The following is a 27,048-nucleotide window of genomic DNA, read 5'->3' as shown; positions in this document are numbered from 1 at the left end:
CCTCCAAGTGGAAAGCAGCCATTGTCTGCAACCGTGGGGCCCTTCTCCCAACTGTCATGTCCTCTGGGAGGTCTAGGGTGACCTCAATCAGAGACACAGCTCTTTTGCAGTAACCTGGCACATTCTCTTACCTTCCAGGGATCAAGAGAACAAAGCAACTTCTCGAGCTCTCTCTGCGGAGCCCATTCTGACCCAGCTTGTTTGAACTGTCCATGATCAGCCCCCAGTGCACAGCAGGAGAGGGACTTTTGCTGACTAGCTTTTTCTAGGACCACGAACTTTTTGACGCTCTTGGTGGACTTCTGTGACCCTCCCAGACCTGACTTCGGGAAGCCTCAAGCTGTCTTTTCCACACTGGAGAGCAGTCCAGGTTCCTACTGGAGTTATCTGAATAAACTTCCCAACACCGCTGAACCTCAGTTTCCTCATCTGTCAAATAAAGATAACAGCAGTACTTAACTTGTTAGGGTTTTGTGCATAATGAGATAATAGCTGGGAAAAAGAGATTAAACAGCCCCCAGCACTTAGCAAGTGCTGAACCATGCTAAGCTTTGTGAGGGTTATTTGAATCCAAACAGAGACGCTGTCCTGGGTGAACTGACATTCCAGCAGAGTCATCAAGAACCGGATGAAAGGAAGGAAATTGGCATGGAGAAAGCCTCCGGGCTGCAGTGACAGAAAGAGCAAAGCATTCACGCATTGATACCCCGACCATTGGGGCTGCTCTCTCCAAAGGCAACTGACTATCATGCCTATGGTTGGGGGCAGGAGAGAATCCTAAGGTCTCCTGATCTGCAGCGTCTTCCTGTTTCTGCCCTGACGTTCTTCAGCGTTGTCCGTGGTAGGGCTTGGGGTCCAATCAACCCAATGTAGATTTCAGTTCTCCCAGTAACTAGCTGAGTGATACCAGGAGAAAGTCACTTTGCCTCTCTGAGCCTCTACTTTCTATAAAATCAAGAAGAAATCTATTCCCTTGTAAGATCGTTGGGAAGATTAAAGCAGATGTATTCCTCACACACACACGCCTGGCATATATTGGGTACCTGATACATGATGGCTGCTGTTGTCATCTTATCATTATTTTCATGATGATAATCTTAATTATTACTGGCATTCCCATGAAGAACCTGGAAGAATGAAGATCTCCCCTTTTCTTTCTGTGCTTTCCCCTTTGGAGGATGCATGCCGGTTTACCCTTCCTCATATTCATTCTCTGTCTCTCTCTCTCTCTCTCTCTCTCTGGCTCTCAATCCCCTTTTCACTGCTCGGATAGCTTCCTGAGGGGGCTGGAAGCTGGGACTGCAAACTGCCAGATTTCATGCCCTACTCTTATCCGTCTCTCCAAAATCTTATCAAATATTAAAAGCTGTGAAATAGGAGGCAGGTTTTTAATCATTTTAATCACAGCATTCCTCAGCCTGCTCAAAAGGGCTCGAAGGAATCGATTCAGAAGTGGTAATTATCCTTGCGGCCCCGTGCCAGGCTCCAGGTCAGCACTAGAGCGAGCGCCAGTGACAGATGGCAGGCACCGGGGAGGGCTTGTCCAGGGCTGGGGCCCCCGAACAGGAGATGCCTCATGGGAGGAAAGGAAGATAAGTCATCCCAGGGTAGGCATCAGGGTTTTAAAGGCACACACCAGAATCAATTGAAAAATCAACTTACTTTTATTATGGTCTCCTTAAGTGCCAGATGCTTTTAGCCTCATTTAATCCACAGAGCAAGTCAGGGAGGTATTTATCATTATCCAATTTATAAGTAGGCTGAGGCTAAAAAATATTAAGTCATCAGAAAATGGCATGGCCAGATCTGTGCAGCTCTGGGGCCTGCACTGTGTCCTCTGGGCCTCCATCACCCTCGGGTTCAGGGCCCTACGGCAGAGATGTTGAGGGGTTGCTACCCTGGATGCCCTGCCTCCCTTAGCAGCCGCACTGTCTGTCCATCTTTGCTGCTCCCCCTCTCCCTCCTCCACTGCGTTATCTTTTGAGCTCTGGATTACTCTCAGTCTCCTCTGGCTACTGGGATTTATCCATGTATTTCATCCCCCAGGCCCCATCCCATGAGCTGTTATCTCTTTCCAACTGCCTATGCATCACAGCCCAGATGCTCAACCCACTAGACTCATTCTCAGACAATCTCCCATCCCATCCACCTCCATGCTGCGTACTCCACCGAGACCTAGCTTCCTGCGGTTCCCAGCACCTTTCTCTCTTGCCTTCTTGCCTTTGCATGTGCTTTTCCTCTGCCTGGAACAACTCACTCTGTCTCCCTCTCTAGGTCTCAGCAGAAACATCATTTTCTTCCTGGAAAGATGGCTGACTCCTCATTAGTGATACTACGTGGCTTTCTCCCTGTGAAGGCAGACAGTCTTTTTTGTTGGGACGGCTTGTTTGCATGGCTGGGGTTCCTTTGGCCAGCCAGACTGGGAGGACAGAGGGCACTTCTGCCCGATCCACCCCTGCAGTCCAGGGCCAGGCATGATGCCCAGTGCAGAGCAGGCACCTGGTAGACCCTGGCTGAGTATATTACGTGAATATCAAGACTGGGCTTCAAGGTGGGGCTTTCTGGAGGCTTAGGAAATAGGGCAGAGTCATAGCTCTGGGTCAGATGAGACATGCAAGAGAGCAGGGATTGGCCATTTGCATAAAAGTACTTAGGAATATTCTTCAGTATCACAGGAAAATATGTTTTCCATCATTTTCCGTGAAAAATGCATCCCTCTTGATCTATCTTTCATTTCCCCAAGTTTAATAGAGATGTGAATACAAAGAACTATGTCTCTACTATAAGACAAATTGCACCCCACGCACAGTAGTAAATGACGACCCAAATAGTCTACTTGTCAGAAAGATGAAAGAGAGTGGTGGGGGCCGTGGTGAATGCAGGCGCACGGACCTTCTGTAAAGGGATAGCTGCTTCTCACCCCCAGCATGTTGCTACCCAGGGGAATGTGGCTAGGTTTCCTGACTTTTCAAAAGAAGCTGGAAATAGACTATATGCATAATGTCCCAGTTTTTAAGAGTTGCCTCAGTTAAACACATGCACACACACACATGCATGCACACACAAACAAAAACAAAAAAAGCCCAATAAAACATCTGCTGAGAGGTTTTAGATCTTAGATTGGAACTTCTGCATCTGTTTTCCTGCTGAGTGGAGAAAAGCTCCTTGCAGATGGACCTTAGTGGGGCCACTGACACCCGGAATCCGCTAAATGCCTAGTATTGTACGCACCCAAAACACTCCCTTGTGCAAACCACTGACACCAAAGGAAAATTATTTATAACCCCACCAGGCAGCGTTTAAAAGACCAAGGTGTACGTGGCGTGCTGAAATCGCTGGCACATTGTTTCTGTTTCCTCTCTGCTGTAGGATCAAATGCTTCCAGCTTCGATGATTAATCGCCTCTCAGTTTTCACCACAAGTTGTACAATCTTATTGACTGAAACAGAAATATTCATTTAGAGACTTTGCCTCTGGAACAAATGCGAGTCCTGGGAGGGGCTGATGCTGCCCTGCGGCATCTGTGTGCTGCACAGCACTTCTGCGTGGGCTGACTCAACCCACCCCTGAGACGAAGTGGGACCACCCAGTACCCCCGCTCACTGATGGGGCTCAGGGAGGCTCAAACAACGACCCAACAACTGTCATTACAATGACTTTATCAATGGCTGCGATTTCTTTTTACACTTTTTTATTGAGTGATAGTCATTTTACAATGTTGTGTCAATTTCCAGTGTAGAGCACAACCTTTCAATTATACATGAACATACATATATTCATTGTCACATTTTTTTTTTCGCTGCGAGCTACCACAAGATCTTGTATATATTTCCCTGTGCTGTACAGTATAATCTTGTTTATCTATTCTATGTATGCCTGTCAGTATCTACAAATTTTGAAATCGCAGTCTGTCCCTTCCCACCCCCCGCTCCCTTGGCAACCACAAGTTTGTATTCTATGTCTATGAGTCTGTTGTTTTGTATTTATGTTTTTTTTTTTAGAGTCCACTTATGAGTGATCTCATATGGTATTTTTCTTTCTCTTTCTGGCTTACTTCACTTAGAATGACATTCTCCAGGGACATCCATGTTGCTGCAAATGGCGTTATGCTGTCATTTTTATGGCTGAATAGTATTCCATTGTATAAATACACCACATCTTCTTTATCTAGTCATCTGTTGATGGACATTTAGGCTGTTTCCATGTCTTGGCTATTGTAAATAGTGCTGCTATGAACATTGGGGTGCAGGTGTCTTTTTAAAGTAGGGTTCCTTCTGGATACATGCCCAGGAGTGGGATTCCTGGGTCATATAGTAAGTCTATTCCTAGTCTTTTGAGGAATCGCCATCCTGTTTTCCACAGTGGCTGCACCAAACTGCATTCCCCCCAGGAGTGTAGGAGGGTTCCCTTTTCTCCACAGCCTCTCCAGCATTTTTCATTTGTGGACTTTTGAATGATGGAATGGCTGCGGTTTGTTGAATGCTGGTTGTATTCCAGGTATTGTGCCCAGCACATTGCACATACTATCTCATTTAAGTCTCATTAACACTCCTCATGTATGTGGGGAGAGAGAGGTAGAGGAGCCTTGGCGGCAGCATGACCATTTTACACACAAAGGAAAAGAAACAGGGAGAGGTTAAGTCCAAGGTCATCCAGCCAATAAGCAGAAGAGCAGAGAGGCCAGCTTAGTGTCCAGGGTTCTCTCCTGAGCTCAAACACCGTTGTCTTACCCTGAACCCAGACACAGACCTGCGGAGTCTTTTCCAAGCTGGCTGGACTAGGAACAGGTTTTTGCAGAAGCTGCAGCTACTACAGTGCTGCCATGGATGGTCTGGGGGCACTGCTGGTACTTTTCTTATGCACCTACTGTGTTGCCTCTGCAAGGGGAGGGAGATGCTGTGGTGGGACTGAGGAAATCCACTCCAGCAGCTCTTGCATTTTCCTTTCCCTGTTCAACGTGGTGAGCTGGCTCTCTGGGGATGTTCCAGGGCACTGTCTCTCATTTCAGATCCTTGAGATATTCTCCAGGGACTATGGATTCTCAAGGGTAACTTCTTTTTTAAATTTTAAATTTTTCATTTAAATGATAAATCATTTAAACATCAATTTAATATTCTAGATCGTCAGTTGTAACCTTCTTGTCACAGTCTATGCCAGGAATCCACAACCTACAGCCCATGGACCAAATCAACAGCCAGTCTGTTTTTGTATGCCCTCCAGGCCAAGAATTATTTTTGCATTTAGTTTTATTTTTAGAATAATTTAAAATTATTTTTACAATTAATTAAAATTATTTAATTTAATTAAAATTATTTTTACAATTAATTTTAAAACACTGGGGGGAAAGTCAAAAGACGAATAATATTTCATGGCACTTGAAAATTTTATGAAATTCCAATTTTGATATCCATGACTAAACTCGTATTGAAACACAGCAGTGCTCATTTGTTTGCATAGTATCTTGAGCTTTTTTTGCAATAAGACAGCTGAGTTGAAGAGTCTCAACAGAGACCATATGGCCTGCAAAGCCAAAAATATTTACTGTTTGGCCTTTGACAGAAAAAGTTCACTGACCCCTGAGTTATGCAATGTGGTTTTACTGTCCATATTTTCATTTATGTTTCCAACTGAGTTGGGCATTTGTTTATTTTGGGGTTTCTTTTCATTTTCATTTTTATTGTCATGAGCTAATAAGGAAAAAAAATTGAGAGAAGGAATTAGGTACCTAGACTGCCTGCATGTGATCGAATACAATTTTCTGATAGTTCCAGGAGAGACTTGAGCCATCATAGCATGAAGTCGACCAGCAGGCTGAAGTAAAATGTTAAAAAAAAAAAGTTATCTCCACACCACAGTCACACTGCAAGCAGCGGTTCCCTTTAAACCAGACCACCTCACATTCAACTAATGTTGTTAATTTTAAGTTTATTGGTTTTGCAGTCTTATTTGTGTTTAATTTGGAAATTTGTTTCTATTTTATAGCTCTATAAGAGCTCTAAGAGTAAGGATTTTATACTTAGCTTTATGTCTGTGTATATTAACGTGATAAAAATAATTTGAGTAAACACTTACTGAAAAATTTCCCCCTTTTATAGGGCATATGTCACTCATGTTTAAGCAGAAAAAATAGATGCAAAAAATATCAATTATGTTATATCTTTGAATCAGTATAATCTGGTATAATTGCCTCCTGCCATCCTGGCAGAAAATTCAGCCTCAGTTATTTTGGGAGGTGCCATCCCAGTTTGAGAGGAGAGGGGAATGTCAAATAAGAACTCAAAACTTTAGTTGGAACCAGGTCCTCCTTTTAGGGTGGTGGCCATTTTTTGATATTACTCCTGTGTCTACACTGCGTTTGTGTGTGCTAATCCCCACTGTCCATCCCTTAGGCTGTGCTGCTCAGTGGTTCAAAATTGCCCCTCACTTAGTCTTTCCATTTGCTTCCTTTACATGCACTAAGCCCACCTTCCCTTTATCCTCTCTCCTTCTGGACAAAGGGAGCACAAGTTTTCTAAGTAAGCCTTTAGAAGCATAATGCTAGCTTGACTTTCCTGTGTGGGGCTGGACGAGGGAAGGGGAGAGGACTGCTAACAATTGGCCTTTCCTCTTCTTCTTTTTTTTTCTTGTTTGTTTTTTGAGTAAAAGTAGATTTATTTAGAGAGATGGTACATGGTGGTGGGGGTTAAAGTAAAAGTAGATACATATTCCATAGACAGAGTGCAGACTGTCTCAGAAGGCAAGAGAGAGACAGTGACCGGCCTTTCTCTTTAATAATTCACTTTCCTACAACTGTTATATAAAAAATATGTTTTTTTCTTTTACTGAAAAGTTATACTCAGGCCCTCAAGATTAGAGAGTGAATGGAGCAATATCAACCCTCTTCTGAGTTCACTGGTATATCAGTTAGCTATTGCTGCATAACAAATCATTCCAAATACAATACCTTAAAACAACAAAAATCATTTATTTTGTTCACAAGTCTGCAAGTTGTGCAGGGCATGGCAGGGATGGCTTGTCTCTGTTCCATGTGGAGTCAGTAGGGGTAACTCACTGAAGATCCACTTTCAAGATGACTCACTCATGTGGTTGGCAGATTGGTGCTGGCTGTCATCTGAGAGCTACAGTCAGGGACCTGTTTCCTCTCTGTGTAGGCTTCTCCATAAGCTTCTTGTTTGGGCCTCACAGTAGGTGGTGGCCTCAGGGTAGGCAGACTGCTTACATGGTAGCTAGAGATGTCATGAACAAGTATTCCAGCAAGTAATGGTAGAAGTCATACTGCCTTTCAAGATCTAGCCTCAGACATCACATAGCATCACCTCCAGGACACCTGCTGGCTGATATGGTAACAAAAGCCCATTCAGTTTCAAGGATAGGGACCATAGACCCCATCTCTCCATGGGGAAGTGGCAAGGTTCTAAAAGAGCACATGGAAGCTGTTGGTGCAAGTATCTTTGGAAAACACAATCAGTCACACCCAATTTAGCATAGGATTGACCTTCCACCCCAACACCATCCCTTATCATATGTTAGCTGCTTGGGCAAGTGACTTCAAGTCTTCAAGCTTCTGCCTCCTCCCCTGAAGTGAGGACAAATGAGTACTGCCTCAGGGTGATGCTGTGCTCATTAAATGAGATAATATATGAAAAGTTAGCCTGCCACCTGGTGCATAGTACACACCTGACAAATGTTAGCCTGTTTCTGTCTTCCCTGACTTAGTCTCTCTGTCCACCTGGACTGATTTAAAGTGACATTATTCTTGGCTACCAGCTTGTAAGCATTTTCCCTCAGAAAACTATGTTCGTGGATTCATCAATTTACAGGTTACACATAGGCTGTTATTCAAACATTGCTGGGTGATTGGCCTTTTCAAAGTAGACTCTTGTTCCTAAAGCTGCCGGCTGTGGGAAGGAGCCCAGCAGGGTCCTTTTGCCCACACTTGGTCTACGGGTAGGGGAGATCCGGACCTCCCTCTGGTAGGGCTGATTGAAATGGAAGGACCACCATATGTCTTTCCCAGAAGGGTAACTGACTCCTGCGTTGGTCCCAGTTCCCCTGAGATTTTCCTAAAAACCCTTCCGGCTAGCCCGGTTGGGAGTGTTAGCACATCAGATCCCATGCTTTGGTGAAAAATGTAAACACAGACCTGATTTTTCATTTTAAATGAAGCCAAGCATATTGCTCCCAGCAGATGCCGAGTGACTCAATCTGTCCTCTCGGTTTTGAAGGGAACTGAAGAACAACATGGTAAAATAAAGCAAACAGCACATTTATTGGTTGATAAAATGCTGTTTTAGTCTACCCTGGCATTATATGGTGATTGCTATGCAGCGAACATCTGTTATTAAATCCAGACTTCTGTTGCCTGGATACATTGAGTCAAAAGCTGGAGCCCGTGAGAAATCCATTTGTGTGTCTGTTGCGTGTGAATGTCAGAGCTCATATGATGCCTTTGTCTTCATTCTAACTGAATCTTTTAATATGGAACGACTTGCTTGTTAATTCTGACTCTGGGCCAATGCTGTTTTCATTTGATTTAAAAAAGGTTAAAGAAACAAAGAAATATTATTCTCTCAGGTACTCTAGGTAATTTTGTTGATTAATTTTTGGAAACAACATGGTGTATTTGGAAAATGTAAGATGTTTTAAAAACATTTCATACCAACTGACCCAAATCATTCAAATTCTAGGGAGTCTATCCCAAAGGTATATGAGAGATGGGCACGTGTATTTGAGAACAAGGATGTTCCGTGCAGTATTACTTACAGCAAAATAAAGAAAAAAAAACTTGGAAGTCACCTAAATGTACATATACCAAGAGCTTCATTTATATTGGCTACAAACTCTGTGTTCTTCCACATCACAGCTTATTGTCAGTCTCCTCTTGACAGACTTCAGATTATTTAGAATTTTATGCTAGCCTAAAAAAATGTCTCAGTGAACAATTTGGTGCAGGTGTGATTACCTCTTAAGGATAAATCACTAGATGTGGAATTGTTAGGACAAAGGACACATTATATTGTTTATTCCCTCAATCAACAAGTGTGTCTTGAGGGGCCATTGTGTGCTAGGCAGGCAGTGCTCTACACTGGGGCCCGGTGGTGGAGAAAAGGTCCCCACTGCCAACAGAGTGAGAAGGGAGGAAAGAAAACTAGAGGGCTCTCACAGACAGCAGTGAGTGCTCAGGAGGGGGCTGAGGATAGTGGAAGAGCTAGACAGGGGTCTCTGAGTGCCGCAGATCAGAGGGCATTAAAAGGGTCCCTCTGAGCTTGCAGTGGTTCCCTAAGACACGCGGTGCTGGGAGAAGTAGCACAGTTCACTCAGTCGTCAAATATTTGTTGAATGCCCACTATATGCCAGGCTATGTTCTAGGCAATGAGAACCCAGCAATGATCATAGCCAATAAGGTATCTTAAAGTAGAAGCAAAAAAATGATATATGCTGTAGAGAAGATAAAGAGGGCTGGGGAGGGGAGACGTCTGCTTAGATAGACTGGTCAAAGAGAATCTCTCTGAGGGGATGATGTTTGAGCTAAAATATGAATATTGAGAGGGGGCTGATCATGAATAGACTGGGAGAATGAGATTCCAGGCAGAAGGACCAGCAAGATCAAAAGCACTGAGGTGGGAACAAGCTCTATGTGTTTGAGAAACTGAAAGATGAGCATGAGTGAAGCCTAGTGAGCTAATTTGAAAATGGCTTGAGTAAGTTAGCAATTGTCACTATAATGCTGTGTAACAAATCACCCCAAAACTCAGCAGCATACATCCCAGGTATGCATCTCTCCAAACTCTATTCTCTTTCTATCCACATTCGCTACCTCCCTATGTACAATCTCTCTGCTCTGAAAACCACAGAAGCCTCAGAATGTATTGAGCACACAATACATCTACATCTAGATGCAATGGCTCTGAAACCCTAATGAGCCTGAAAAAGACCTGTTGAGCTGGTTAAGTGTATAACATTCTAGACCTTGGCCCCAGAGATCTGATTTAGCAGGCCTGGGGAAAACCCCAGGAATCTGCATTTAAAAAATAACTTCAAGTAGTTAGGATGAAGGTAGTTCATGGACCACGTTTGGAGAGTCAACAATGAAAAATTCACCAAAGACAGCCCCAGGCAGGCCAGAGAAACAGCCCTGCCTGTTTGCCTGCAGGATTAGGCAGAAGTTGGCCTTACCCCACAGTTGCCAGTGTCATAAAGTGCACTTGGACAATTTTAGCGAAGGCATCCCTTCACTGTAATGCTGGTCCAGCGGGGTAAGTCGTGAGTTAATGGCATCTCCTGGCTATAACAAACCTCCCCTCCTAGGGCTCTGGTCCCTGCTGAGCTCTGCTGGGTCCTCCAGCATTTCAAAGTGAAGTTTGAGGTTCTTCAAACAGCCCCGAGAGATTTCTTGGAATTCCAAGGCTCCTCATCCCCTGCTCAGAGCCAGATTTGGCTCCTAGCTTGGAGGCGGGGAGACCTGCTGGGCCAGGACTTAGAGTGGCTCACAAGGAATCAAAGCCAGGCTTCTTCGCCTTCCTCTGACAGCCCTGCTAGCTGCTTCTCTGATTCCCTGCCAGAGTGGGGAAAAACATCCCAAAAGCTCATTACCAGCTCACATACTTTGCCCTGAATCAGTTCTTAAATGCCCTGGGATGAACAGCCCTAAACGGGAAAGAAAAAAAGAAATAACGAGTTTCTTGCAAGTTCATAGACATCCCTGGTGTGTTCTGTCAGGCCAGGGCTCAGCCTTCTCTGCTGTATTTTATTTTCTGAGTCTTTAAGGAGAGTTGACTCTTGGTCCCCTGGCCATTAATTGCTTGGGTGGGCTGACCCCCTCCCTACCCCTCCCCCACCATGCACTGGTCCACGTCCCACCTCTAAAAGTGACAGAGCTGCTCCCAGGGATCTGCACTTTCTTAGAAACACAGCTGGATAATTATTTCTTTAGTTTATACTAACAGAAATACCATCTCTAGAAAGACAGGGTGGTAACAGCTAATGTTACTTGAGCATTGCCTGTGCGTATTTTGCACATATTAGCCAACCTAATCCCATAAGGCAAGTACTGTTTTCAATCTCATGTCCAGATAAAGCAGTTGAGAGTCTGAGAAGTCCCTTATGCAAGGTCGCACAGAGCTGAGGTCCAAATCCAAGTCCTTTGACCCCAGGACCCAGCCCCTCAGCCACCTCTCCACCTCCCACTTCACGTCACATTGAGCAGACTATGCCTGCAGGGCTGTGTTCAAGTTGGATATTGGTATAGACACCCCCAGGCGTATCCAGGGCATGGATACTCAGAGCCCTGTTATATAAGGAACAGTGGCGGGACTTGAGGATGTTTTAGCATGAAGACATGGCAGGGGAGGAGCAGGGGTAAAGAAACACAAGACTTGGAAAGTAACTACAAATACCTGTTCATCTATCAAGAGGCAAAAGGCTTTGATGGCCCTGTGTGAGCCCATGTTACAAGGTCCCATGAAATGAAGTAAGGCCAGGATTTTTTTTTAATATCCTTTCACATACTCAGAAGTGTCAAAAAAAAAATAAAAAAGTCAGGCTGCCCTGAAAAGTAGGAATCTCCCTGTCGCAGGAGGCATACAAGCAGAGACTTGGCAATGTCTGACACTTGAGACCTCCCTATACCATGGTATCATTTGGTACCTCACGTGTGTCAGATACAGGTGACACAAGTAAATTTTGAGGCACTTTTGGTCCTGAGTATATGATTCTACTGTGATTCACTGGAGCCTCATCTCAAATAGCACTCTGAAGTTCTCATTAAAATGCCTAGCACAGATGCCTTCTTATTAAGCCTAGAGGTAGGTATCATCACGCCCAGACAATGGTGTCTTCTTGGCCTGGGGTGCAAAATTTTGTGCAGTCACTTCATATCCAGCCCTTATCAGTTGACCTGTCATGAATCACGGGTCGTTAGAACTAGATGAGGCCACAGAGCTAATGCTACGGATGAAGAATTGTCCCAGGTCACAGGGCTCGCAAATCCCGAGCTCAGGGCTAAAGTTCACTTCCCACACCACGCGGCCTCGAGGGGGTATCGGAGTGTGAAGGACCCTGGGCAGTCTTCTCATTCAGCGACGGCAAATAGGATTTTCACTTCCCTGTGCCAACTTTTAATTCATGGTTTCCTGAAGAGCTGTTTCAGAAGGATTCCGGGGCCACCTCTGGGTTCCGTGGAAATGAGATCCGTGAATCATTCATGATGGCTGCCTTGGGCACAGGTGGGAAAGTAGCGACCTGTGCGCCAAGGCTCCTGGAGCTAATCCATCTCGATGGCTTTCTGGTTGTGCAGGCTGAGCTCTCTAGAAGGGATATGAATATTGCAGAAGAGATTATGAGGTGAGAGAAGGCCTTAGCCACCTCATTTGTGAAAATGATTTAAGGCTCTTTGTATGATCATTAAACCCGCCTATGGAATGGGAAAGATTCACAGCTGCCTGGAGCCCCGACAATATAGAGCAGATGACAGGTGATTTGTAGATGGTTTGAGTAACAGTTTCTAGTTCATCTTCACTAAGGTGCTTTGCCCTGGGTGGCAGGTGGCTCCACCCCTTACTTGTTGGGAAGTCATAAGCAGGTGCTTCTCCCAGAACCTTTTGCTAGTTGGTAAGATGAGGAAGAAGGCCTTCCTCACAGGGTTGCCATGGGAAGCAGAGAAAATACGGGTACTCAGCACAGCCTAACACTTAGCAATTGCTCAATAAATGCTGCCAAGTATAGTATTGCATCTAGCCCCTTCCTCTGTGTATTAACATCTTTCCAGGCTGTTAAAAAAAAATATTAACAGCAGTGGCCACTCAGAAGAAGATTGCCAGGGGACCACATAGCCCATCAACTCCAGATTATTGATCTGGGGCAGGTTTTTGGAGTCTCTTGTTCCCAAAGAGACGGGAACCAGCCTTCCAGCTGACCGAGAAAAGAGAAACCAGGAGAGAAGGCCAGAAAATCCAAGGATAGACCTCTTGGCTCCATAACACCCTTCACCTGCCAGTCTTCCTCGGGGATAGTCAGAGTCCACAGCCCTGGTCCTAAATGTGGGGGAAGAGCCAGGGACACTGAATGCAAAGTTTACTGGAGGCTTAACATTGAAGGATTGCATGTTTCCTTGAATTACAAGGGAGCAATTTGCCTCCAAGCCTGCTATTCCCAAATTTATCAAAGCACAGAGCATTTAATAAATTAATCAAATGTACTTGACAATAGAGCTGGTGGGCCAGTCAGATCTTGGCTCCTCAGCCCCTGAATTGTTGCCCAGATGATGGAAATGAAAGTTCTCAGAATCTGTGGGTGGGAGGGATTTAACTCCATGAACAGGGAAGGGAAAACACAGAAGCTAATATTTACTGAGCACCTACTATGTGTCGGAGGGTACATTATTTAATTTAATCGTCACAACAAAAACACTAGTAGTACTTTCACTTAGCAATAAGAATTAGCAGCGAAACTTGCCATACGAATAGACACCAGCTACTTTGCATCTGTCATGAGCAAACAGCAGCTCTCAAATTCAGGGGAGGAAATGTCAATTAGTTTTTGTATCTAATGTATATATAAATGTATATAGTTTTTATGTAGAATTTCACATCCATTTTGAGCCCCCATCCCTTTGGGTGGCAGGACCTTAATCTGTGTCCTTTCTGTTTCTCTCCCAACTTCTTTTCCAACAGCTGCATCTAAGTTTGGAGCAGGAGCTTGAGGGTGGGGAGGGGAGAAGCTCACTCAGGGTCAGTGCATCAGTGGGGGTCAAGGGCACCCGGCTCAGCTGATCTCATCCACTTCAGCAAATACAGAGACCTCCTTGTTCCCATCTGGTCTTGGGCAGTCACCAGTGCCTCCTCCCTGTCCCATCCCAAAGGCGGGCTCATCAGGGTTACCGGCTCCCCGGGCACGCACTTCCAGGCAGCACTCGGGAACCGACCGCTGCTCTGGACACTGTGCCAGGGCATGGGCACTGTGGGAGGCTGTCTCAGCCCATCTTCCTGGAATCTCTGCTGCTCCCGGGCCAGGCTGTACACAGAAACCCCAATGCCCAGCCTGTCTTTCACTTGCAATCTTCTCTTCAAACTGATTTAGGGGTTCTCTTTCCTCCTCACCCTTCTCAGTGACCACCAGCATCTCTTTCCAGTTACATCTCCCACCCGTGTGGGCAGTGAATGCTTCTGAGCAAATGGGGCAAAAGCCATGAGAAAACCCCGATGTTTCCTCTCCGTATTTATGAGCCCTAATACTCCAGTAGCCTCATGAGGTCAAAATGATTGTCCTGGTTTAACATTGAGGATATGGATGCTCAGAATGGACAGTTGCCTTGTCTGAGGTCACGCAGGGTAAGCGGTGGCCCGGGGATAGGGGTGGGGCCGAAGCCCTCATCTGTCTGACTCTACTGCCTGAAGATGGAATACAGGTTATGCCAACTCATTCATAAGTAGAGGCTGCCTGAGGAATTTCTTTGAGAGTTTTGAGGCTGTATCTGAATTTGGCGAGCAAAGGAGTGTTGTGATCTGTTAGTAATGTCTGCCATGGGCTGCCAGCGCCATGCCAGGCTCTCTATGCTTCCTAGAAATTCTATTCTCGTCTGTTGGCGAGATAAATTAATGAATGCGTGAACTACTTCATTAATGCTAGGTTTAGAGAAGGGGCTTGAAGCAGGAAGTCAGAGAGGCTGCTCGCGGCAGTCATAGAGGTCTTGGGAGGCCAGGCTGGACCATTAGAGATAAGAATGGCAGGGAGATTGGGACCTGAACTTGGAAAAGCTTGAAATGCCAAACCCTAGAAGCTTGTGAGTTGTGAAAGGTCTGGGCTCAGGGGGATAATGTAAGAAAAGCTGCACTTAACACCAGGATCCAGCAGCGAGCAGTTCAGGAGACCGAGGGACCAGCTTAGAGAATTTTGTAATCAGTGTGAGGCACGGGGCAGGTGCCCAGCCCAAGGGAGAGGAAGGTCACAGTGACAAGGACAGGAAGATGTGGAGGGACAACTCACAGGACTCGGCGGCTGGCGGAGGGCTCTTTTCCCTAGTGACTCACAAGCTCCTTCTTTCTAGCTGAATTTCAGTTTTATTTTCAGCTCCAATCAGTGGTAATAGAGAAATCCAGGTGCTTTCTTTCCCTTGCTCCACATTTCTGTCTGCAGTTTCCCGAACCTAACGTCCCCCCTTCCTCCCAAAGAGAAGAAATTGACAGCCCAGAGCAGAGCGGCCTGGGGCTTCATGACTGTCATCACAGTGGCCCCCATTTACTGTGCTCTCAGCATCCTGCAGGGGGTTAACCCTTCACAGGCATTTTCCCCTTTAACCCCCAGCAGCCCTATGAGGTAGGAGCCACTGGTATCTATATTTCACAGGTGAGAAAACTGAGATTCAGAAAGGCAAAGTCACTCGCCTGAGGTCACACCACCAGTAAGTGGTAAATCCAGAAACAAAAGATCATCTTAAAATAAAATCTGGATTCAGAGCTTGCTCCCTTAACTGTATGCCTCTGGGGCTTACCAATGTTAGCCACTATGTATAAAAATAGATTTTAAGAAAAGAGTTTCTTCTGTATAGCACAGGAAACTATGTTAAATATCCTATAACAATCTTTAGGGAAAAAATATGAAAACAAATATATGTATGTATATGCATGACTGGGACATTGTGCTGCGCAACAGATGTTGACACGTTGAAACTGTACTTCAATTAAAAATTTTTTTAATTACAAAAAACTATATGCTTTTGGCCTACCTAAGCCATAAAATTTCACAGGTGGAAGTGTCCTTAGAGAATGTCTGACTCCCTCACTTTCCAGAGGGGAAATCTGAGGCCGAGAAGGGATGGGATTTGTCCAAGGTCACCATGAGTTACAGGGTGAGCAGGAACCTGAACCCAAGGGTGGAAGAAAGCATGAATTCACTGCCTGTTGCTTGTCGATATTCCCCAACACGTCCCCCCATTTCTCCCCACCCCTTGGGTGTTGACCAGGTGCATCCTGACATCCAGACACCTAGCTCCCCAGCAAGGCCTTAACAAAGACTGAAATCATGACAGCTCCCCAGCCTTTCAGCCCCTGTGCTCCCCATCCTCCGTGCTCAGAGATGTTCAACTCCACCCGCAAGTCGCCCAGGCACACCCTCCCTGCCCATTTCCAGGCCCGCGACACCTGTGCCCCCCCCATCCCTGCGGCAGAGATGGTTCTGTTGTTACTAAAGCAACAGTGCACCCAGCAGCGTCCAGAACTCAGCTCATAATGACATAGTGAATGGAGGAAATTAGAGCCGAATGCATTCCCGGCAAATGTTCCTCCCGGGGTAGATGGGGCCGTTGGCTGAGTGACCTGCGACAGATGCCCACACAGACCCCCTTGTATGACCGCCTTCGCTGCCCACAGGAGCAGGGCTGGCTCCCGGTCTGGCCATGCTTCAGAGAGCTTTCCGTCCTAGACCCTGGACCTCCCCAGCCCTGTCCTACTGTCCTAGAGGAGCTGGCGTTTCCACAAGTCTCCTACAGCACCTCTCAAGTACACGGCCTTGACCCTGAAGTTAGGGAGGCTGGAGAGCATCGTGGTTGATTGCATGGCCTCTGATGTCAAATGAATCTGCTTTCAAGTTCCAGCTTTCCCTCTCACTGCTGGGCAAGCTGGCCAACCTCCCTGCACTTCAGTGCCCTCAACTGTAAAAGAGGAATTAACTAGTCCCTGTCCCTGGGCTGGTCAAGTGAATTAAATGTGATGTTAAGTGCATGCATGTTAAGTGTTTGGCAGAGTCCCTGGTACATAGTAGGTGTTTGATAAACAATTATAATAATAATAATAATAATAATAACAGCAACAACAGTTACTTCTTTGTAACCTTCACAGCACCTTGCATGGATTAGGTGCTATAATAAGATGCTGCGATTAAGATGGTGACAGTGGTGGTGGTGGTGGTGGTGGTAGGGAGGAGAATAGGTGAGAATGTGAAAGTCTCAGTGGGCCTTGGAAATGACAGGGCAGCTGTCTGTTGCAACAGAAATTGCATGAACTTTGCAGCCAGATAGTTCTACTTAAATTTGTTAGCCAACTGTGTGACTAGGGGGAAGTTACTCCATCTCTCTTAGTCTGGGCCACCATCCCCCATCTTCCGTAGGGCTGTTGGCAGGGGTAAATGGAACCGTGCTTCTAAAGTGCTTGACCCAGCACCTGGCCCAGCAGAGATTCGATTTCTAGCAGGCACCGCTGTTACTCTTGTCGGAGCATTTCTGGTCTCCCCAGCCCGAGCATAGGCCAGCGCTCCCTCCCTTGAGTAGGTTTGGACGCTGCTTTGTGTGTGCTCCTTGAGGGCGGGGGCCAAGCATTTTGTCCGACAGCTCTTCGCTGAGCAGCAGCACCTCTGAGCCTGCTGCCATGCTCGGCACTGGCCACACAGTTCAGAACAGAACAGACAGGATCTTTGCCCTCGCGGGGCTCACAGAATAATGTGGGATGGGTGAGGGGGTGGGGAGGGGGTACCAGTATTTCCTATTGCTGCTGTAACAGATTATCACAACATTAGTAGCTCAAAACAACACACGATTATTATTTTTATAGTTCTGAGTTTCAGAAATGAGTCTTAAGGGGCTGAAAATCAAGACGTGGCAGGGCTGTGTTCCCTCTTTAAGGCTCCAGGGGGAAGGCATTTCCTTGCCTTTTCTGGCTTCTAGATGCTGCCTGCATCCCTCGTCTCGTGGCTCCTTCCTCCGTCGTCAAAGTGCATCACTCAACCTCCGCTTCTGTCATAACGTCGCCTTTCTCTGAGTCTCCTCCTCTCGCCACTGATAAGGACCATTGTGATTACACTGGGCCCATTCACCTGGATAATTCCGGGCAATCTCCCCATCTCAAAATCCTTAGCTTAATCACATTTGCAAGGTCCCTTTGACCATGTAAGGTAACATAGTCACAGGTTCCAGGGATGAGGACGTGTGGACATCCTTAGAGGGCTATCATTCAGCCTAGCACTGGGAGAATCTACTTTAGGTAGATCCTGTTCTTGCCACCACCAAGTTCAGCTCTTGGCATAGCAGAGGCCATGGATGAATGAGTGAGTGAGTGAAAGAATAACAGAGAAAGAGAATGGGAGAGAAACAGGCCAGCCTGGTCCAAGCAGTCCAGACTTGAAATGGGTTCTCATGGGTCCCCTGAGAACCTGCTGGTTTGCTGAGATGTGCCCTTGGGCATCGAGTTAGACCCTCAGGAGAGTTAAACCTTTCAGGTTCATGATGTAAAAAGCTCAGGGAGGGTCCTAAGAAACCCATGTACTGAGCCTCCTCGCAGGATGCTTCATCTAATTCACAGCCCTCTGTTTCACAGCCACTGTTGTCTTCATTTCTCAGATGAGGGACTGAGGCACAGAGAGGTGCTGTCACTCACCCAAGGCCACACAGTTCGTGACTGGCAGATCCACCAAGACGTGACACCAGCTGCCTGGCTGCAGGACCAGCGCTCTTATTTCCATCCCGCACATTTAATAAACTCACTCACGGGGCCGCCCAGCTTTCTCCTCAAGGGAACGTCCTGTTTCCCTGCTGGATTCTATGTTTGGTTTGTAGTCTTGCCAGATTTTAAAAAGCAAGCTATCAGCTCATGAGCATGCCTGTCACTCACCTGCACCTGTGCTGTTTAACAAGGTAGAGTCAGGGGAAGGCAGCCTCAGAGCAGGACCAGGGGAGGACCCCCCCCACCTCCAACTTCCTCTCCAAACCCATCCGCTCTCTGAGTGAGGCTGCCCCGCGCAGCTCCCCCCAGGGAAGGAGATAAAAGAGGTCACCCAGGGAGCCCAGTATCCTTGCAGGGCAAACCACTCCCTGTCCCCCATCTTCGCATGTCTAGGCTGTTTCCCGTGACTCCGTCTGACTACATGGCCACAGGTCAAGGGTCAAGGTCAACCCAAGGGGAGAAGGGATGTGCAGTGCAGAGGCTCGGCACTCAAGCCTGGACGCCAGACAGGCCAGGGCTGTCACCTCATCTGCTTCGTACTGATGGCCTCGGGAGCATCATTTCTCCGAACCTAAGTTTCCTCATCTGATAAAATGGGTATAATGGTGGGGTTCACCTCTTCAATAAAATGAGACAATACTTTCATATCAGCACTAGTACAGTTCCTAACACCTAAAAGGTACCAGGTGAGTGGTACTTGTTATTACCTAATTTGATTAGGTGTTCAGGGTCTCAAATTAATTAGCTTACATATTTACCGACCACCTCCTCTGTGCCAGCTGCTGTTCAGAGCTCAGAGTACAGCAGAGAAACAACTTTCCTGTCTTCATGGAGCTTACATTCTAGTGTGGGAGAGACACTTAATTCACAAGTAAATGCATGAGTTCAGAGATATAAATGCTCTGAAGGGAAATTAGGCAGTGAGGGTAAGGGGTTGAAAGTGGCTGGGGGAGGGAGAGACGGGGTGTTCATTTTAGACAGGGGTCCAGGGAAGGCCCTCAGAGGAGGTGACATGGGAGTGCAGACCAGAGTGAGAGAAGTACATGCAGGTGCTTAAATTACTCTTTTTGCGAGCTGAGGCTGCCCTGGGAGCCCACTGACCCGCAAGATAAGTCCTGAGGCCTGGCCCAGAGCAGCAAGTTTTGAAGCCAGACAGTCGAGGGTTCAAATCTCAGCTCTGCCACTCTCAGGATAGATGGCTTTGAGTGGGTGGGCTTCACCTCTCTGAGTGTCCCCTTCCCCTCTCTGAGTGTCCCTTTCCCCCTCCGCAGCATGGGGATGGGGATGGGGATGGCTCAGAACTCCTGGGGACGGTGTGGGGATTAGAAGGGATGACATGTAAATCGTGAGCAGAGGACCTGGCACAGAGTACACGCTCTGTGATTGGTATTCGTGTTATCAGATGCAAGTTTGGCAACTCGGAGCAAGCAGGGATGACCTTGAGTGTGGATAGGAGGCAGCTGGAAACGTCACACTTCCCAGGACCAGCCTGGGAGAGACCAGGGGAGCTAGCATCCCGGAGCACCCTGATTCTGGCTTTGGCAGAAGTCCGTCCCTGCCGGGCACTCCGCAGCCACTGTGAGAGTTGCCGGATACCACTCCTCCGAGGGAAAGCTTGGGGACCAGGGAGCCACATCCTGCTGATGAAGTCTAAGGGCTAGGAGGCAGGCAAAGGGAGTGTGGGCAAGCAAGTCTGAGTCAGAAGTGAGATCCCCAACAAGGGGATGGATGACTGGCTGAAATGTTCTTATCAATTGCAGAGGCTTAGCGGTTGGGCTCTGGTTCGTGATTTGGTGATGGTCCACCCCCAGTTTGTCATCGACCTGACGGGGCAAGATTTACTATTGTCATGACCACTCCTGAGACTATCTCTATTTTAAATAACCAGGTCCTCTGCTAGACTGTTAGTCAGAACAGTACAAATGCTGTAACAAACAGCCCCAGAGTTTCAGTGGCTGAAGATGGTAACAGTTTACCTCTCCCCAGTGCAGCTCAGAGCCGAGGGGGAGGTGCATCTGTGCCTCTGATCCAGGCAGGCTCCTTCCATCTGTGGCTCCTCCCTCCTCTGTGTCTTCAAAGTCCTCTCTCTTATGCTGCTGGATGGGGAAAGGGAGGCTGGATTAGCCTGAGGGGTCTGTATGGGGCGGGCCTGGAGGGGGCACAACCCCTCGGAAGGAGAGGACAGCCTTACTAGGTCCTGTCATGCTGATCCCTGTCATGCTGATCGCCACACTGATGGAGCATGCGCTGGGGTGTCACCCCCTTTAGGCAGCATTCCCTGCCCCCCTCCACCTTCCCAAGGCAACCCGAGGTGTGTGCGTGCACAGACACACACAGACGAGCGCACGCCCACATCCCAGGCACCCTTTGTGTTTCTCCCACACCCTAGGCTGACCGCCAGCACAGCGCATATCACAGGGAGGATAATCACCTGCCTTTGTGTCTTTCTTCCCGTGAAAATCTGAGCCACAGGGAGGCAGGAGCTGTGTTTCCAGAACTGGGACTGTGCTGGGCGCTCCGTTTAGCTTATTCAAGAGGAAGGGAAAGAAAAGAAGAGAGAGAATCTGCCCTTGTTGAGCTCTCTCAATTCTATTTTTTTAAATTGTGGTAAAATAAACATCACAGGAAATGTATCACCTTAAACCATTTGTAAGTGTACAGTTCAGGACCACTAAGTACATTCACACTATTGTGCAACCATCACCACCAGGCATCTCCACCAAACGCTAGCTCCCCATCCCCCTCCCCCTCCCCCAGCCCTAGGAAACCACTGTTCTACTGTCTGTCTCTGTGGGTTGCAGGGATCTGTAATAGGCCATCTCATGTAGGATTTGTCCTCTTGTGACTGGCGTTCTCACTCAGCATAATGTCCCGCAGGTTCATCCTTGATGTAGCATGGTCAGAATTCCCTTCTTTTTTAAGGCTGACTAATATTCCATTGATCATTGAGGCCACATTGTATTTATCCATTCGTCCCTCCCTGGGCACTTGGCTTGCTTTCACCTTCTGGCTGTTGTGAATAACGCTCTATGAACATGAGCATATACATATCTATTTTAAGTTCCTACTTTTGATTCTTTTGTGTTTATAACCAGAAGTGGAGTTGCTGGATCACATGATAATTCTGTTTCAATTCCTTGAGGAACCCGCCAAACTGTTTTCCACAGCAGCTGCGCCATTTTACATTCCCACCAGTGGTGCCTGAGGATTCCAGTTTCACCACATCCTCACCAACACTAGTTATTATGTTTTTTTTGACAATAATCATCCTAATGTGTGTGAGGTAGTACCTCACTGTGGTTTCTGATTTGCACTTCCCTAATGATCAGTGATGTTGAGCGTCTTGCCATGTTGCTTATTGGCCTTTTGTGTATCTTTTTGGGAGAAATGTCTATTCACGTCCCTTCAATTCTTTATAAATATTATACCCAATGCTTGTAACAGCCCAATGAGGTAGGTATTATTATGCCCATTTTATACTTAACCAAACTAAACCCTGAAAAAAAACCAAGTGACTTATCCAAGGTCACGTATGACCTAGAAAGTGACAGGGCTTATATTTAAACATCAGTCTTTCTCTTTCCAAACATTAAGCACATTGTATTAAGCCTACTGTTACTGCAACATAATAGCATGTTGATTTATCCACGTTCCTCCGTGTCCCACCCACATGTAGACTGTGAGATCAGAGAGCATCTCTTAATTATTTCTGACACAGTGTCAGGCATAGATAAGAATCTATTAAATGTTGAATGAGAAGACGCAGGCCTGGCGCGCCACCCAGAAGCTCCGCATGGTGCGATTTGGAAGGCTTAGCTTAGCTGTTCCGAATCTAGGTTTCCTTATCTACAAAAGGGGGACAGAAACCCACCCCTCTGTGCCCTGTTGGAAGATCAGAACTGATACCTCTGCAAAGTGCTAAGTGTGGTGCCTGATGTGGGTCAGGTGCTGACTTAGTGGTAGGAATCGACAAGGCTGCTGTGCGATGGGCTGTGGGCGGGCCCTAGAGAAGCCTGAAGCCTAATCCTGCCTTCTGCTTGCGTTCCTCCTAGTTGGGGAGATAAAACAGCTCAGCTGTAATGAAAGGAGAAACTCAAAGCCAGCATAGACTATGACGTGCTTGTATATGCAGATTATCTCAGGACCAATTCAGGAGAATCTGAACACACTGGTGGCCTCAGAGGAGTAGAGCTGGGAGTCAGGGAGGTTAAGGAAATTGGCTCATTTACTCCAGATGGCTTAATTTTTCTGTATACACTTGTGTAGAGTTGGGATTTATCACGCAGCTAGAAGAGAGTGTGTACACCAGGATACGGTGGGCGAGTGGCCTGGTTCCACGATGGGGCGGGGAGGAGCAAGGACCCCCTGAGAGCAGAAAGACTCTTCTGAATCCATCTGGCTTCTGCCTACCAGCCCCACATGTCCCAGAGACACCCCCTACCCCAGCCTCCCAGCACGAAGCAGAACGCCTCACAGGGATGCACTGCTTCAACTCCCAGAAGTATGTCCCGGAAGGAACCTGCCATGTGCTTCCTGTGTCTCCAGCACCTAATGGAGTTATCATGAAGAAGGGAGCATTTTTAATTTACCCTGGAGGGGTGTGTGGAGGCCTGGTACCGCCGCCTTCCATCTCAGTGACAACAAACTCATTCTTCACTATAATTAAAATGTCACTTTGATAAATAATTCCATCAGCCCCCTTCCACCTATGAATAGCTTCCCACTGTAATTGTTCACATTCTGCTGAATTAGAAGTATTCAGGGGAGAATTTAAGAGGTATTTAGGCAACAAAGATGAATCGGGTGTGTCTCCCACCCTCCCACAGTCCGTCATTAAGCAGAGAGACATCAACCCCCAGCTGGGGGGCCCCTTTTCCCAAATAGAGGGAGACGGAGGGGTGGCTGCCGCACTGTGGGCCTGACAGAGGGAGAGAGTTTGGGAACGTGTGTCAGGGGACTTCCCTTCCCAGCCGTGACTGTGGAAAAGGGAGAGGGGGCCGGAGATGGTGGGAAGACTGTGGGCTCCAGCTTCAGGAGAGATGTGCTTGGAAAAGTCAATTAGCCCTTGTGGACCTCTGTTGTCCAACAGAATACCAGATCACCCTTAAGAGATTGCGTCCAGATTGACATTGTGTAAGGGACTTCTCATTTTACGGATGAGGGCCTGAGAGTCCAAAGGGGCGATTTCTCCTACAAGATGCAGCTAGAAGTGGACAGGGCCAGGGCCTTTGAATGCTCCACAGCACTCAGCACGGTAGGAAGCACAGGGTATGAGCTCTGTGGATGTTCTCGTCTTTCCTTGTTTTTGTTGGTGTTTCCTCCTTCCTAATAAATTATGTCTATTGGCATTATACAGGATGCACAGAGCCAGTCGCAGGGCGCTGGCACCTCGGGAAGCATCCTGGACCAGCCCTTGCCTGGGTTTCAGAAAGAGCTGGCATTTGGCTCCTCTCCCTCCAGGAGGGGCCGTAGCTCCATGGTTAAGAGCACGGTACTTTGTAGTCAGAAAGCCAGAGTTCAAAGGCAGCCCCTCCCACCATGGGGCTGGCTGTGACAGACTCTAAGTACAGTCTCCTTCTCTATAAATTGTAAATAACAGCAGTCCCCTCCATGCGTCTGGAAAGGCCGTGCCTGGCACCAGTGTGGGAAACGTTAGCCATTGTTCCCAGTGGGTTTCTCACGCACAGTGCAGCAGGCCCCACTTGGCCGTGTGCATGGCTGGGTGGGATGGAGCATCAGGTCAATCCAACTAGGTCACGCCTTCTCCAGGCAGGCCCCGAGTCCATGTGTGAGAGTCCATTTCTAGGCCACCAAACCTTTGCCAAGCAGCTCCCCAGCCCTGGCTTCTTTCAGGAGTCCTGAGTGACAGGTGTTTGCTGGCTGTGGTGGGTGCTGGGTCTGGGGACTGGAAGGATGAGGGGCGGAGGTGGAGGTGGGGGACAGAGTGTAGGAGGGGTGCAGGCAAAGGGAGGCAGTGATGCAACCCAGTTGTGTGTCTGCTGTGAAGCAAAGCCCACGAGGACGGCCCTCAGATCAGGGAGCTGTGTCTGAGGGGGCCAAGCCTGGTGTCATCAGTAGAGAAATCCATCAGAATAACTCACAGCAAGGACCTGCATGCGGCCCATGTTCCCCAGGCTCCAGCCTGAGCCATTTCAGGAGATGAGCCCTCCCCCAAGGGAGCGTCTCCAGAGCCAGGGGCTGGTGCTGTATGTGCACTGAGCACTTTGCCCGGAGCGGGTCTGGTAGACACCCCAAGATGACGGAAGGAAGGGGCTCCTGTGTGTCTCCCCGGCAGGCCCGGCAGGGCTGATTCCCCGCCCATTTCCAGGACTCACTTTCTGGGATGCAGCCTGTGATGGGCCAGGATGCTCAGGCTCCTGAGTGCGGGAGGAAGGGGAGAGGAGAAGGAACCAGCACTTCTAAAGTGCCTGTGTTGGCTCATTTGACCTTTGTAAGAACTCTGCAGCGTAAGTATTTTAGCCCATTTTACAGAGGGGGAGGCTGAGACTTAGAGACCAAAAAGGTAATTTTGCCAAGATCACACTGCCGGCAAATGGCTGGATTTGAACTCAAGGCTCTGTCCCCAAAGAGCCAGGCTCCTTATGACCGATCCATCATTCTCTTCCATCGTGCACATCGCACCACGGGTGTCGACAATGCAGTTGGCATGCAGTGTTCTCTCCTGGCCTTAAGAAAGAAGGCGGGGGGGATGTGTGTGGGGATGAGCGTCAGAATAGTGGGCTTCATCCAAGCTCATTCCAAACCTGCCTGGATAACAGGACTGCCAGTGGTGAAAACACCAAGCTAGTCAAGGTTCCTTCCAGCATTAAGGTGCAGGGACCCAAAAAGTTGTTTCTGAAGCTCCCAGGTTCTGAGAGCATGATTTTGAAAGCAGAGAAAGGAAGCAGTGTGCAAAGGGTTCATTTATTTTCTTGTCCTCAAGAAAAAACTTGTTCGAGAAGCTTAGACTCCACCAGCCCCCACTCTCATACAGGCAGGCTCGTCTGTCCATTTGTTAAAAAAAAAAAAAAAAGCACATTTCTCTGCAAATGCTGGCGTCCTGTGCCACACCCACCCTGCTCACCCACTGTCACTGTACTGGCTGTGAGACCACGGCTGCCACATGGAGATCTTGTCACCATGATCTGGGTGTCCCTTAAGAGACACAGAGGCGTGTTCCAGAGCACCTGGGAGTGGGACGGTATCCATGAACCAGGCAGGACTCCAACCTGAGATGCAGTCAAGGAAAAGAAAGCGACATTGCCGAGAAAACACAATCCAAAGCATCGTGGACCAGTGCGGCGAGCGCCGGACTGGTGAGTGCCCCTGGGCAAGTGCTTTCCTGTCTCTGGGCCTCGGCTCTGCAAACACTGGACAACAGCCCTGAAGTTTCTCATCCTGTCTGAACACCCCTCCCGTTGGGGGCCTGCTTAGGAGGGGGGGATTCTAGTGGGCCAGAGCTGGAGCTGTGACCAAGGTCAAAATGTATACAGGAAATGCAGGTGCAGAATACCAAAGGGGGCATGTCCAGACGATTCCCAGACCAAAGGGACTGGAAGCAGATGTCAGAGTCAAGCACAGAGCTTCTGGGAAGCTGGCGGGCAAAGCAGGGGAGCATGCGTGGTAGCCAACACTGATTGAGCACTTGCTGTGTACCAGGCAGTGCTCAGTGTTTAATGTATATTCACTCCTTTCAGGCTATAGGAGAGTTGTATGGGGAAACTGAGGCACAGAGAATATAAGTAATGCGCTCAGTTTCATGCGGCAGCTGCCAAAGGTTTGAACCTGGCTGACCTGGCTCCAGCGTCTGTGCTCCCCATCTGCTCATCCTGCCTCTGTTGGGGTCGGTCCAGGGCCCTCATCCCTGAACAGGCATTTGTGCCCCCAGAGAGTTCACAAATGATGGGTGGCTGGCTCAGTCTGGTTTAAAGGGCAGGAGCAGGGCGGTTGCTTGCAGCTGTGGCAACCCTATGACTCAAACCAAGGCAGAAGGGACAGATGGGGGGCCGGACTCTGTCGTCCTCTCCTCCTGGTGAGGGAGGAGCTATGTGGCCTGATTGCGGGGTTGAGTCAGTCGTCTCTCGAACCATCTAACTGAAACCTCTTCGCTGAGCCACATTTCCCATCACACGGAGGAGCCGCCAGTCCTGCCCCTTCATCTTTATTTGCAAAGAGGCTTGTCCCCCCGCCCATCGCACCCGCTCCACCACCTCCTGCTGGAATGGACGATCATGGATTTTCAAATGAGATAAATCTGGAAGATGAATGTATTCATGAGCCCATAAAGGGGTCATGAATCACTGGCCCGAATTACTGCCTTCAATCCTGACGGGATGAATTCCCTCCAGCAGATTCTCCTTGTCAGACAGACACGGGAGGCAGTGCCACGACGAATCCCAGGCCACCGATAACATCATTATCCCACACCAGGCTGGTTTCGGTTTCCCAAGCCGCCTCCACTTAATTTGCGGCTCACTTCTGATGCTGAAGAGAGAAAAAAATATATAATAAAATAAAAAATATATATGTATAAAAAGGAGAAAGAAAAGAGAGAGAGAAAGACAAAATGGGGACGAAGCTTTCGTGCCAAATGGAAAGGAGACAAGATAAATGTACCGAA

At 47.8% G+C, this 27,048-nt stretch overlaps 1 protein-coding gene and 1 long non-coding RNA gene across 2 annotated transcripts in view; both read left to right on the top strand.

Annotated features, from left to right (window-relative positions):
* Window positions 1-27,048, top strand: part of KCNIP1 (potassium voltage-gated channel interacting protein 1) — a 316,261-nt gene that overhangs the window by 178,686 nt on the left and 110,527 nt on the right. The window lies entirely within an intron of this gene.
* Window positions 12,220-19,075, top strand: LOC140688341 (uncharacterized). The gene is made up of 2 exons (XR_012062979.1): window positions 12,220-12,342; window positions 18,822-19,075. It is a non-coding gene; the product is annotated as an uncharacterized lncRNA (long non-coding RNA).

Source organism: Vicugna pacos, chromosome 22, assembly GCF_048564905.1.
Source record: "Vicugna pacos chromosome 22, VicPac4, whole genome shotgun sequence".
Classification (NCBI taxonomy): Eukaryota; Metazoa; Chordata; class Mammalia; order Artiodactyla; family Camelidae; genus Vicugna; species Vicugna pacos.
This window is presented reverse-complemented; position numbering and strand designations above follow the sequence as displayed.